This window comes from Delphinus delphis, chromosome 15 (genome assembly GCF_949987515.2).
Source record: "Delphinus delphis chromosome 15, mDelDel1.2, whole genome shotgun sequence".
Taxonomy (NCBI): Eukaryota; Metazoa; Chordata; class Mammalia; order Artiodactyla; family Delphinidae; genus Delphinus; species Delphinus delphis.
Genome location: NC_082697.1, coordinates 26,786,938 through 26,801,457, shown reverse-complemented (window position 1 = coordinate 26,801,457; position 14,520 = coordinate 26,786,938).

The window sequence follows — 14,520 nt, the reverse complement described above, 5'->3', positions numbered from 1 at the left end:
ATATAACTAATTAGTTAATACAAGGGAAAATGGAAAAATGTCTTAAAAGAGTAATCTAAAAGAAGTAAGAAGATAAGAGGAATAAAAACAAGTAAGTCAAATAGAAAAAACCAGTAGTATAGTAGTTATAAATCAACTGTATCAATTCTTACATCAAAGGTAAGTAGAATAAATATTCCTATAAAGAGGCTATGTCTATAAGGTTGAATAAAGACAAAACTCCATACTGCTTAAGAGACATACTTTAAAGAAAACTTTGAAAGTGAAACAAAAGAAAACAATATTCTGGTGTATCTATGTTAATGCCAGAACAAAGTACACTTTAAGCCACAAAACATTACTTGTGATAAAAAGAGGAAAAAACATTAATATAAATGGGGAAAATAAACTAGACTCTATCACAATTTAAAGTCCATATGTATCTAACAATATGGCTGTAAAATATCTATAGAAAACCCCACAAGGACCAAAAGGAGAAGTAGAAAATTCAAAATTATAATGAGTTTTTAGTACATCTCTCTACAGTTGATAGAATAATTAAGGTAGAAAAGCACAGTAGATCTGAACAATGTGATTAAGAAACTTTACCTAACCGGCATATAAAACACTCAGTAATGATATAATTAATCTTTTATTGAAGGACATATGGTACATTATCAAGTGACCATATGCTTGGCCATACATTAAGCCAATCTCAACAATTTCCAGTGATTAAAATTAAATAAAAAGCGGGCTTCCCTGGTGGCACAGTGGTTGAGAGTCCGCCTACCGATGCAGGGGACACGGGTTCGTGCCCCGGTCCAGGAAGATCCCACATGCTGTGGAGCGGCTAGGCCCATGAGCCATGGCCACTGAGCCTGCGCGTCTGGAGCCTGTGCTCCACAACGGGAGAGGCCACAACAGTGAGAGGCTCGTGTACCGCAAAAAAAAAAAAAAAAAAAATTAAATAAAAAGCTAATTGGTTTAAAGGATGTACATCATCTGTGTATTCTCTGATCAAAATGGAATGATGTTTGAAATAAAAAATAAGAAAATAACTAGAAAATACCCAATTACCTGGAAATGAAAAATTTATTTCTACATAATTCATGTGCTAAAGAAGTTACAATTGATAAAATAAACATTTTGTACTGAATACTAATGAATCCACAACACATAAAAACGTGCAGAACACAGCTAAAAGAGTACCTTAGAGGGAAATTAAAAGTTTTTATTAAATGCAAATCCTGGGGAAAAGGTGGAAAAATCAATAATCTGAGTTTCCTTTTCAAGGGGCCAGAAAAAAAAAAACAAAACAAACAAACAAACAAAAAAAACAACTGCAGCAAATTAAATTCACGAAATGTGGGGGGAAATAAAAGATAAAATTAGAAATGAAGGAATAGCAGAAACACAACTGAGAATAATCAATAAAGTCAATTTTTTAAACAAAGAATAAAATTGATAGTTCCTTAGTAAGACTGATTATAAAACAGGGATAAAATTTCAAATAAGTATAATGAAAATTAGGGTCTCAGTAAAGATACTTCAAACATTTGAAGATTTAAAACAAATTTAAGAAAAATTTTACATTAAGAAACTGACAATTTAGATGAAATAGGTAATTTCTTCAAAAAAACAATTTAAGAAAACTGTGAGAAGGAAAATATAAAATCTTAATACTCCAATGTATTTTACATAAATTAAATGCATTATTGAGACCTTTTCCAAAGAGATAACCTAATCCAAGATGGCCAGTTAATTTTTTTTTTTTTTTTTTTTTTGTGGTACGCGGGCCTCTCACTGTTGTGGCCTCTTCCGTTGCAGAGCACAGGCTCCGGACGCACAGGCTCAGCGGCCATGGCTCACGGGTCCAGCCACTCCGCGGCATGTGGGATCCTCCCAGACTGGGTCACGAACCCATGTCCCCTGCATCGGCAGGCAGACTCTCAACCACTGTGCCACCAGGGAAGCCCGGCCAGTTAATTTTTTAAAAATCTTTAAGGAAGCAATATTGCTAATCTCACACAAAGAGTTTCACAGACTATGAAAAGAGGAAGTATTCTCTAACTTCTTTATGAGGACAGCATAATATTAATACTAAAACCTGTCAATAATATTATAAGAATAGGCCATTTAAAACTCATTTTTTATCAACCTAGGACCAAAGGTTGTAAACAAAATATTGACAAATCAAAACAACCTGTATATAAAAAGAATAATACATCATCATTAAAAAGGGTTTATTCCTTGAGTATATCACTTAATATTTAAAAATTAATTAATGCAATTCAATACTTTAAATGAAAAAAGAGAAATATGTTGTGATTATCTCAAAAGATGTAGCTCAAGCATTAAAAAATTTCAATAGCAATTCATGATGAAATATCTCTTAAAGTAAGAATAGAAGGGGAACTTTTTAGTCTGGTAAGGAATAGCTTAAAATAATGTAAGGCATAATACTTCATGGTTAACTACTCAAAGTTTTTCCTTGATATCAAGATCATTCAAGAATTATATTGGGGATACTATGTTATGTAATAATACAATAAAAATAATTTAAAAGCATATGTTTGGAAAGATAGAGACAAATCTTTCATAGTTTCTTTAACAACATGGTTATATATACAGAAAATACAAAAGAATTTGAAATTATTAGAATTTAAAAGTGAATTTTGTAAGGTTGCTAGATATAAGATCATTATAAAATAATCAACCTGTTTTACGTATCAGCAACAAAAAATAGAAAATGAATTTTTTATAAAAACACAATTTATAATGGCTTCAAAACCATGAAATTCCCAAGAACAAATCTAACAAGATGTGTTCTAAATTTATATACTGAAAACAACAATTATTTTGAGAGGAATATAAAAAACCCCCCAAAATGGGGTATATAATTTGTTCATGAATTAAAGCATTCAGTATTGCAAAGATAAGTTATTCAAATGGACTTGTCTAATCGTGTGTGTGTATTTGTGTGTGTGTGTGTGTGTGTTCCTGTGTGTGTGTGTGTGTGAAAGACATTGCGGGGGGAGAGAGAGAGAGAGAGGGAAAATGGTTGTTCAGGAATAAAGAGAAATAGAAAAATAAATATTTTTATTTATTTTTATTTATAAAATATAAATATTTTTATTTATATTTAAATATAAAAATAAATAAATAAAAATCAATATTACACAAAAACAAATAGCAAGTGGTGACCATAATTTCAGTAATATTAATATTTACATTACATTTTAGTGGATTAAGCACTCCACCTGAAAAGTAAATATTTGAATTTCATAAAAAGGCATGATCCTAGTATGTACTGTCTAAAAGAACATAGATATATCTTATCAAGATAGATAACAATTGGAGACAAACAGTTTTGCATGGAAAAAGCTATACTATGCAAAGAGTAAGAATTAGAAAGCTGGAGTGGCTATATTAATATCAGACATAATTGACTCTAAGACAACGAGTGTTTACTAGAGATAATGAAAACCATTTACTAATGATGAAATCCATCAGACAGACATGAAGTAGCTGATAACAGATCCGAAAAATACATGAAGTAAAAATTGACAAAACTAAATTGAAAATAGACAAATCCAAGTTCATGGTTGGAAATTTTATCATTCACTGACAATTACTGATAGAATAATTAGATAAAAATTCAATAAGAACATAACAAATCTGAATAATACTATTAGCCACCTCAACTTAATTAATATTTATTGAACTTTACATCAAACAGCTGCAGAATACACATTCTTTTCATGTACACATGGAATCTTCACGGAGACAGATGGTGATCCTTAAACTAAGTTCTTTAAGTGTAAAAATATTGAAATATTGCAATGTATTGCAGTAGAAATAAGTTAAAAATGTTATCCAGAAAAAATTTCATAATTAAGTTGGAAATCAATAAAAATAAGGTAAGAAAAACACAAAATATTTTGAAACAAAACAACATACTTCTGGGCTTCCCTGGTGGCGCAGTGGTTAAGAATCCACCTGCCAATGCAGGGGACATGGGTTCGAGCCCTGGTCCGGGAAGATCCCACATGCTGCGGAGCAGCTAAGCCCATGCGCCACAACTACTGAGCCTGTGCTGTAGAGCCTGCGTGCCACAACTACTGAAGCCCGTGTGCCTAGAGCCTGTGCTCTGCAACAAGAGAAGTCATCGCAATGAGAAGCCCGTGCACTGCAACGAAGAGTAGCCTCTGCTCACCGCAACTAGAGAAAGCCCGTGCACAGCAACAAAAAACCCAACGCAGCCAAGGTAAATAAACAAATAAATAATAAAAAACAAAACAAAACAAAACCCAAAAAAACATACTTCTAAGTAAGCCATGTGTTAAATATATCATAATAAATATAATATTAATATATTTTATATTTATATAAATATAATATAAATTATCATAAGGATAATTTACATATGTTTTGAACTAAATGATAATGAAATATCAAACATAAACAACTTATTAAAATGTGTAGAATATAGCTATTACTGTGCTTAGAGGGAAATTTATAACTGTAGATGCATGTATCATCAAAGAACGGTTTAAAAACAAAGATCTAATTTTTCTACCTAAAGAATGAAGAAAAAAGACAACCAAATTACATTCAAGGTAAGTTGAAAGAAGGAACTAATAAATACATGGCCATAAATCAATGAAATAGAAAACAGAAAAATAAGAAAATTAGCAAAAGAGAAATTAAGAAAATTAAGCTTAATTTGCTTTGAGCAAATTAAGAAAATTAACATTGCCCTAGCAAGACTGATCAAGAAAAATTTCTTGTTTCAGGAATTAAAGAAAGGTTATTATTATAGATCATATCAACATTAAAAGGATACTGAAAGTATTATTAATCACTTTATGTCAATACATTTGACATGAGATGAAATGTCAAGTTGTTTGAAAGACAAATATGACCAGAAAAAAGATTAAATAGAAAATCAGAACAGTTCATATCTGTTTAAGAATATGAGTAAATTTTCCAAAATCTCAAAAATAAAACTCTAGCCCCAGATAATTCAACTAGTGATTCATATCAAACATTTAAGGAAGATTTTCTCATGAAATTTTAAAGAAAAGATAAGAAGAGGAAACACTTCTTAACTTGTTTCATGTAGCCATCATAACATATACCAAAATCTGACAAAGACAACATGAAAACTACCGATAAATATCCCTTATAATCATAGACAGTCATCTTAAACTGGTATTAGTAAATAAATTCAAGCAATATGGAAATAATACAATGCACCAATGCTTAGTAGGTTTTTTGCTGGGAAGGAAAGGATATAGAATTGTTTATAGCATTTCCTTCTCATTTTGCTCTCTGCAGTTTCTACAGTGCTATCTCTTGTTCCATTCCTCATATTGAAAATTTGTGTTGAAATTGCTAGAAGTTTGCCAATTGTATTGATCTTTTCAAAAAAGCAGCTTTTTGTTCCATTGATTTTCTTTACAGTTTTTCTGTTTTCAGTTTCATTCATTTCTACTCCTGTCTTTATTACATCCTTTATTCTCCTTGCTCTAGGTTTAATTTGCTCTACTTTTCCTAATCTCTTCAGATGAGAGCGTAGATGAATGATTTGACACATTTCCTCTTTTGTAATATAAGCATTTCATACTCTAAATTTCCCCTTGAGCACCTATTTAGAACAAATTCTGAACAAGTTGAATTTTCATTTTTGTTCACTTAAGTGTGTATTTTATTTCCCTTGAGATTTTCTCTTTTCCTAGAAGTGTGTTGTGTAGTTTCTAAGTGTTTGGAGATTTTCCTGTTTTGTTTCTGTTATTGATTTCTAGTCAGATTCCATTATGGTCAATCATACAGGGAACAAACTCTGTATGATTTTCAATTCTTTCTAATTAGTTGAGGCTTGTTTTATGGCCTAGGATATAGTCTGTCTTGGTATAAGGTTCATGGGAACTTGAAAGAAATTCTTATTCTGCTGTAGTTGGGTAGAGTGCCCTATAAAGGCACTTGCAACTTTGCTGTTTGGAGCACACACATTAGGATTGCTCTGTCTTCTTGGTGTATTTGCCCTTTTATCATTAAGTAATGACATCTATAATCCTGATAATTTTCTTTGCTCTGAAGTCTACTTTATCTGATATTAATACAGTCACTCCTGCTATATTTTGATTAATGTCTGCATGGTCTATTTTCCCCATTCTTTTACTTACAACCTACTTATATCATTATATTTGATGTGAGTATCTTGTAGACAACTTATATTTGGTGTTATTTTTAAATACTCTCTGACAATCTCCATTTCTGTGTATTTAGATCATTTAAATTTAAATATAATAATTTAAATGTAATTACTTATATGTTAAGGATTAAATATTTTTGTATTATTTTGTTTCCCTTTTTTCCTCTGTCTTCTTTTTCCTGTGAGTTACTTGGACATTATTTATAATATCATTTTGATATATCTAAAGTATTTTTTAGTGTACATCTTAACATAGGTTTTATAGGGTTTGCTCTCAGTATTACGTTTATATCCACAGTTAATCAGCCTACTGGTGCATCATTTTACCAGTTCAGGTGAATTTTAAAACATTATATCCCTTATGTCTCTTTGATCTTCCCCATTTAAAACAATCTACAAATACTTCTCTACATACGTTGAGAACTACAATAGAGTGTTAGAATTTTTGCTTCAACTCTCAAACATAATTAGGAAAACTGCAAAGTAGAAGGAAAGTCTATGGTATTTACCAATATTTTTGTTCTTTCTGTTCTATCTTCCTTACTGATATACCAAGATTTCCTTTTTTTACTTCCTTTCTGGGTGGAGAACTTCCTCTAGTCATTCTTTTAGGTTGGTCTACTTGTGATCATTTTTTTCTTCAATTGAGAATGTATTTATTTGCTCTTTATTCTTGAATGATATTTTCTTAGATATAGATATCTGGGTTGACAATGTTCTTTCAGCACTTTAAAAATGTTGTTTCACTTCCTTCTGGCCTCCGTAGTTTCATGTGAGAAATCTTCTGTCCTTTGAATTGCTTTTCTTCTTTCGGTATGAGTGTTTTCTCTCCAGCAGTTTTAAAGACTTTTTCTTTGTTTTCAGTTTCAGAAAAGTTAATTTGATAAGTCTTGAGGTGCATATTTTTAAGATAACTATTTTAGTCATCTTCTTGAATCTGTAGGTTTATCTTTTTTCAAACTGGAAGACTTTTGACCATATCCTTGAATCATTTTATAGCCCCACACTTTTCCACTTTTTTTTTTCTGGAATTTCCATGACACAAATGTTATATCTCTTGTTATAATCTCATAGGCTACTGAGGCTTAGTTCATTTATTTTTCAGTCTATTTTCTCTCTTCTGTTCTATCTTCAAGTTTATTGAGTTTTTCCTCTGTTCCCTTCATTCTGCTATTGAAACTGTCTATTGAGTTATTTATTTTGGATACATATTGATTTTTTTCAGTTCTAAAATTTCCATTTGATTCTTTATACAGGCACACATAAAAGATATTCTGGGTTTGGATCCAGAACACTGCAATAAAATGAATATTGCAATAAAGTGAATCATACAATTTTTTTTTGTTTCCCAGTATACATAAAAGTTATGTTTATACTATACTATAGCCTACTAAATGTTCAGTAGCATTACATTTAAAAAACAACATATGTACCTTAATTAAAAAATATTTTATTGCTAAAAAATGTTAACCCTCATCTGAAGCTTCAGCAAGTCATGATCTTTTTGCTGGTTGAGAGTCTTGCCTCAGTGTTTATGGCTGCTGACTGAACAGGGTGGTGGTTGCTGAAGGTTGGGGTGGCTGTGGCGATTTTTAAAAATAAGACAACAATAAAGTTTGAGGCATTGATTGACACTTCTTTTCATTAGAACACTTAGAGTCCATTGTAAGGTGATTTGTTGGCCTAATTTCCATATTGTTGTGTCTCAAGGAGTAGGGAGGCCCAAGGAGAAGGAGAGAGATGGGGGAATGACCAATTAGTGAAGCAGTCAGAACATACACATAATATTTACTGTTTAAATTTGCTGTCTTATATGGGCATGATTTTTGGTGCCCCCAAATAATGACAATAGTAACATCAATGATCACTGATCACAGATCACCATAAAAAATATAATAATTATTAAAAGTTTGAAATATTATGAGAATTACCAAAATGTGATACAGAGATACAAAATGAACAAATGCTGTTGGAAAAAAATGGTGCCAATAGTCTTGCTTGATGCAGGGTTGATACAAACCTTTAAATTATAAAAAAAAATCAGTGTCTGGGCTTCCCTGGTGGCGCAGTGATTGTGAGTCCGCCTGCCGATGCAGGGGACACGGGTTCATGCTCCGGTCCGGGAAGATCCCACATGCCGCGGAGTGGCTGGGCCCGTGAGCCATGGCCGCTGAGCCTGTGCGTCCAGAGCCTGTGCTCCGCAATGGGAGAGACCACAACAGTGAGAGGTCCACATACCGGGAAAAAAAAAAAAAATTCAGTGTCTGCAAAATGCAATAAAGTGAACTGCAATAAAAAGTGGATTGCCTATATTTTCTATTTCTTTGCTGAAGCTTTCTATTTGTTTACAGTCTTTCTTTCCTTTTAATGTGTTAGTAATTGTATGTTGAAGCATTTTTATGATGGCTACTTTAAAATTCTTGTCAAATAATTCAAACATCTGTTCATCTCTGTGTTGGTATTCATTGATTCTATTTTCATTCAAGTTGAGATCTGCCTGATTATTAGTATTTTGAATAATTTTTTAGTTTGAAACTTGGACAATTTGGGTATTATATCATGAGGTCCTGGATCTTAATTATATCTTTTTTTCAAATCAGGCCTCCTCTGATACAACTGCATTGGCATAGTCTCATTTCTACCTGGTGGGGGTGGAAGTCCAGGTTCTTCACTTGGTCTCTGTCAACATGAAGGACAGGAGGAACTCCTCATTACTGTTGGGAAACAGAGGGATTTCAGGCTTCCCACAAAGCTTCCACTGATACAACTCTGGCTAAGAGGGGGACAAATATCTCATTACTTATTCAAACATGGCCTGATTTAACTGACTTTGACTCTGTGTGTGTGTTTGTCTGTGTGTGTTCGTCTCATTACCCCTGAGTAGTGGTGAAAGTAATGACTAAAATTTTTTGACAGCAGTGGGTAGGAAGGGTGCCCCCTTACTGTCAGATAAGGGTGAAAGTTCAGGCTCTTAACATTGTCTACTGATACCATGGTGTGAGTGGTTTCATTATCACTGAGAGGTAGTGAAAGTCCTGATTTCCAATAGTCTTACTTTGTCACAAATCCCTGTATTTTACTGAGATAATTTCCTTCTATTTCTATTTTGTGGAGTGATTTTAATCATGAAAGTTTGTTGTATTTTGTTAGATGAATTTTATGCATCTAGAGATAGAAACATGTGATTTTTTTTTTTGCCGTACGCGGGCCTCTCACCACCGTGGGCTCTCCCGTTGCGGAGCACAGGCTCTGGACGCGCAGAATCAGCGGCCATGGCTCACGGGTCCAGCCGCTCTGCGGCACATGGGATCCTTCTGGACTGGGGCACGAACCCGTGTCCCCTGCATCGGCAGGCGGACTCTCAACCACTGCGCCACCAGGGAAGCCCCATGAATCATGTGATTTTATCTTTTATTTGTTAATGTGGTGTATCCCATTGATTGATTTTTGTATGTTGGGCCATCCTTGCATCTCAGTGATAAATTCCACTTTGTCATGTTGCACAACTCTTTATTGTGCTGTTGAACTTAGTTTGGCAGTATTGTTGAAGATCTCTGCATCCATGTTTGTTAGGGATATTGGCCTGTACTTTTTCTTTTACTGGCTTTGGTATCAAGGTAATGCTGGCCTTGTAAAATGAGTTTGGAATGGTTTCCTTTTCTTCAATTTTTTTGGAAGAGTTTGAGAATGATTAGTATTTATTCTTCTTGAAAATTTGGTAGACTTCACCAGTGAAGCCAGTTGGTCCTGAGCTTTTCTTTGTTAAGAGTTTCTCAGTTACTGAGTCAATCTCTACACAAGTTATAGGTCCACTCAGACTTTTTATTTTTTCATGATTCAGTTTGTAGGTTTATGTTTCTAGGAATATTATCCATTTCCTCCAGGTTATTCGTTTACTGACATATAATTGTTCATAGTAGTCTCTTCTGATCATTTTTATTTCTCTGGCATCAGATGTAATCCCTTTTCTTTCATTTTAAAAAATATGAGTCTTTTCAAAAATCATCTCTTAATTTCATTGATTTTTAAATTGGTTTTTTTTTTTTTCTGTTTTCTTGTTCATTTATTTCTGCTTGATCTTTGTTATTTCTTTCCTTCTGCTAAATTTGGGCTTAGTGTGTACTTATTTTCTAGTTTCTTGAGGTGTAAAGTTAAGTGTTTATTTGAGACCTTTCTTCTTTTTAAATGTAAGTGTCTATCGTTCTAAACTTCCCTCTTAGTATGGCTTTAGCTATGTCTCATAAGTTTTGGTGTGTTGTGTTTTTGTTTTCATTTGCCTCAATATATTTTCTAATTTTTCTTTTGATTTCCTCTTTGACCCCTTGTTCAAGAGTGTGTTGTTTAATTTTCACAAATTCATGACTTTAACAATTTGCTTTCTGCCATTAATTTCTTTTTTTTAACATCTTTAATGGAGTATAATTGCTTTAGAATGGTGTGTCAGTTTCTGCTTTATAACAAAGTGAATCAGTTATACATATACATATGTATGTATGTATTGTACTGAAAGTAACAGAGACAGAAACAAATGAAAGAAGACCTTTGGACTCCCAAAATTCTATTGGCAGAGAACAAGGTGATAAAATTACTCAGCAGTAAATATATGCATCACTCATGAAAAAGGAAAGATGGGTCTTATCAGTGAAAATAATGGAGTGGGTAGTTCCAAGTGCCCATCCCTACATCGACACATTGAAAAATCAAGCAAAAAGTGTCAGAATTAACTTTGTCAGAACTCTGGAACATAGTCAAAGGTTAACAGCAACCAAGTGAACACTGAATCAAGAAAAAGGAAATGTTAACATATTAGGAAAACTTTGCAGCATGTTTACTTGTCTTTCCAGTAACTCCTTACTCAGCAGTGGTCTGAAAGATGGCAGCCTGGATTTGTAGTGTGTCAGCCAGTGTCTGGTTCCAGAGAGAGCAGGGCAGACCTCCTTCTCAAAGCATTATGTTTATTTGTTCTAACCGATCAGGGGTATACTTCGACTGGCACAATGTATTCACCATTATTTTACTTAACTCAGAACCCACTCAAGGCAGAAACTGCCGGCACTCGCTGAAAACTTTGAAAGGAAAATGAACAATTTGCTGCCTCCTGGTGGCAGAAGTTACAGTTGAGGCTACCTTTATTTAGGTGTTGAAAGCCTAGCAGGAAAAGTTGCTTTGACAAATTAAGGAGTTCAAAAATCCATGTGTATACTGGGAATTCAGGAAGCTACACACATGCAGAGGGAAGGACACATGCCCAGAAAAGTTCCTTTTCTTGTTTTAATGTTGGAGTGACAACCTCCAAGCTCCTTTCATGTTAAGGCTGAAATAGGAAATCTGGCTTGGCATATAATAATTGGGTGCAACACTTCCTCACAGAAGTCTGTGTATTCTCCTATATTTTAGCTATAAGGTGTGAGATGTTGATCTAATTACTTTTTTCCTTTGTTAATAATTTGTTTTTTCTAATTAGAGGCTTGGACGTTCTTCTCTTACCCTAGACTTCAGGAATTTTACCTGGATTTGCTTAGGAAAGTGACATATCATCAACCTATCCTGGATCCAATGACATTTAAATCTCAAGACTTGTCTTATTTTTAAATTTTGGAATTATTTTGTTAAAATTTTTTTCTCAATTTAATTTTTTATCCTTTATGCATTCTTCTGAAACTGTTGACGTTTTTTGGATGACTCCTCCAGGTTCTCATCTACTCCCTCATTATTTCCATCCTTTGGGTTTTGTTGATGCTTTAAGGCATTTTTAGTACTTTGTTATCCAGTTTACTAAATTGGGTCTGAGTAGTGGTCATACATTTTTGCCTTGAATATTTCATTTGGGAAATCATGGTTTTAAAATTAAGTTAATCTTTTCTCTGCATGTGAATTTGAAGCAGCCTTCTACTCCATTTGGCAATGTATGAGTAAACTGTCTGCCAGTTTTTTGTGGATTTTTTTTTTGTTGTTAGAAACCTTTACAGCTTACCTGAACCTATGCATTCTCAAACTAAAATCAGGGAGAGGTCGGTATACTCATTCAACTCCTTTTTTAGTCTCTTTGGTGGACATAAGCCTCATACACTCATGTGGGAACAAAGTTGACTCTCCACAGCCTTCAAAGGTCTCTGAAAACTGGGAAATTCTTAAGGACTGCCAGGAATTTCTCTACCTCAGTCAAGGGGAAAAACCTCACAGCATTTCTCTTTGCCTGTAGCCCAGTAGAGCTAAGTCTTTACCTGTGCACCTGCCCAGAAGTATTAACAGCTCCTTGACACAGGAGAATTAGATACATTGAAATTCAGAGTAGAGGAGCAAGAAATGAAAGTCAGGTCACCAACTTCCAAGAATCCCTTGAGACACGTCTTCTAACATTACAACAGAAATGACAGCCCTGACCATGTAAGCATAATGAATAATTGACAATGTAGGTAGAGATGTTGGGTTGAGGAGATGAGGTGTATTTAACATCATGAGGAATCCAAAGTGACGTCTAAAGTTAATAGATGGTAATAAAATATTTGCATATCTAATTTCATATTATAAAGCTAACTAATAGGAGAACTAAAGAATAATATTACTAACAAAAAGTGGGGCTAAGTTAAAACCTCCTACATAAGTGAAAACAAGGAGCTCTAGGTACAATTTTAACTTCGTAAGTAAAGAAAAGGTTTTATACTATTCAGACATGAAGAGAACCATTAGAATATCAAACTTCGGAAATCTTCCTTTTGAGGGATGTTTCAGGGGATTTTTACTTCATATTTTATTTCATTCAATAATATTTGAAAATGTTTCATCACATACATCTATGGCTTAGAATTAATAACTTTTTGTGAAATAGTTACATAATGAAATGTAATGGGATAAAGTATTTGGCCAACACAGGCTCAGTTAAGACTAGATTGGATTTTGTTTACTTTTGATTACCAGTCTGTTTTTCTTTGAATGTGACATTGTAGCAAGACAGAGTGACATAAGGGATATTATATAACTTATAGTTTAGTTGAATAAAGACCATATATATATTCATGTATTTTTATATACTTGTCCTGCTTTTCTATTAGCCATTGTGAATTAACTTGTGTATGGACCATTTTTTTGTCTCTGTAATTTCTGTTTGCTTAGATATTCTATTCTCGTCTCATCTCTTTCTTTTTAAAACTTTATCATTATTATTATTATTTTGGCTGTGTTGGGTCTTCATTGCTGCACTCGGGCTTTCTCTAGTTGCGGCAAGCGAAGGCTACTTTTCGTTTTAGTGCGTGGGCTTCTCATTGCCGTGGCTTCTCTGGTTGTGGAGCACAGGCTCTAGGTGCAAGGGCTTCAGTAGTTGCAACACACAGGCTCAGTAGTTGCAGCACGCAGGCTCTAGGGCATGCGGGCTTCAGGAGTTGTGTAGTGTGGGCTCAGTAGTTGTGACACACAGGCTTAGTTGCTCTGTAGCATGTGGGATTTTCCCCAACCAGGGATCAAGCCCATGTTCCCTGCATTGGCAGGTGGATTCTTAACCACTGCACCACGAGGGAAGTCCCTCATCTCTTTCTTAATAAAAAACTTGCTTTATTGAAAATTTGTGTTGTATTTTGATTTCTTCTCTTTATTTTTACTATTTATCTTATTTGCTGTATTTAAGTTTGATGTACCAAATTTTCTCTACTCTTTCAATATGAATTTCTAAAAATTTATTTTAAACTTATGTCCTTGTCTAATATATGGATTGAACGGTATAAATTTTCCTCTAAGAACTCTGGTTGAGGGACTTACCTGGTTGCGCAGTGGTTAAGAATCCACCTGCCAATGCAGGGGACATGGGTTCAAGCCCTGGTCTGGGAAGATCTCATGTGCTGTGGAGCAACTAAGCCACAACTACTGAGCCAGTGTGCCACAACTAGAAAAGACTGTACGCCACAACTAGTGAAGCCTGCACACCTAGAGCCTGTGCTCTGCAACAAAAGAAGCCACTGCAATGAGAAGCCCTCACATCGCAACAAAGAGTAGCCCCCGCTTGCTGCAACTAGAGAAAGCCCACGCACAGCAGCAAAAGACCCAACGCAGCCAAAAATTAATTAATTAATTAAAAAAGAACTCTAGTTGATATGTTATATCTCTAATATAATTTAGTTCAGAAGATTTTATCTTATCAGCTTTGTTGGGTATGATTGATAAATAAAAATTGCTCTTATTAAGGTATAAAACATGATGTTTTGATACATATATACACTGTGCAGTGATTACCAAAATCAAATTAATTAACAAACCCATCACTACACATACTTACCATTTGTGTGTGTGTGTCTGATGAGAACACTTGAGATCTACTCTATTAACAAGTTTCA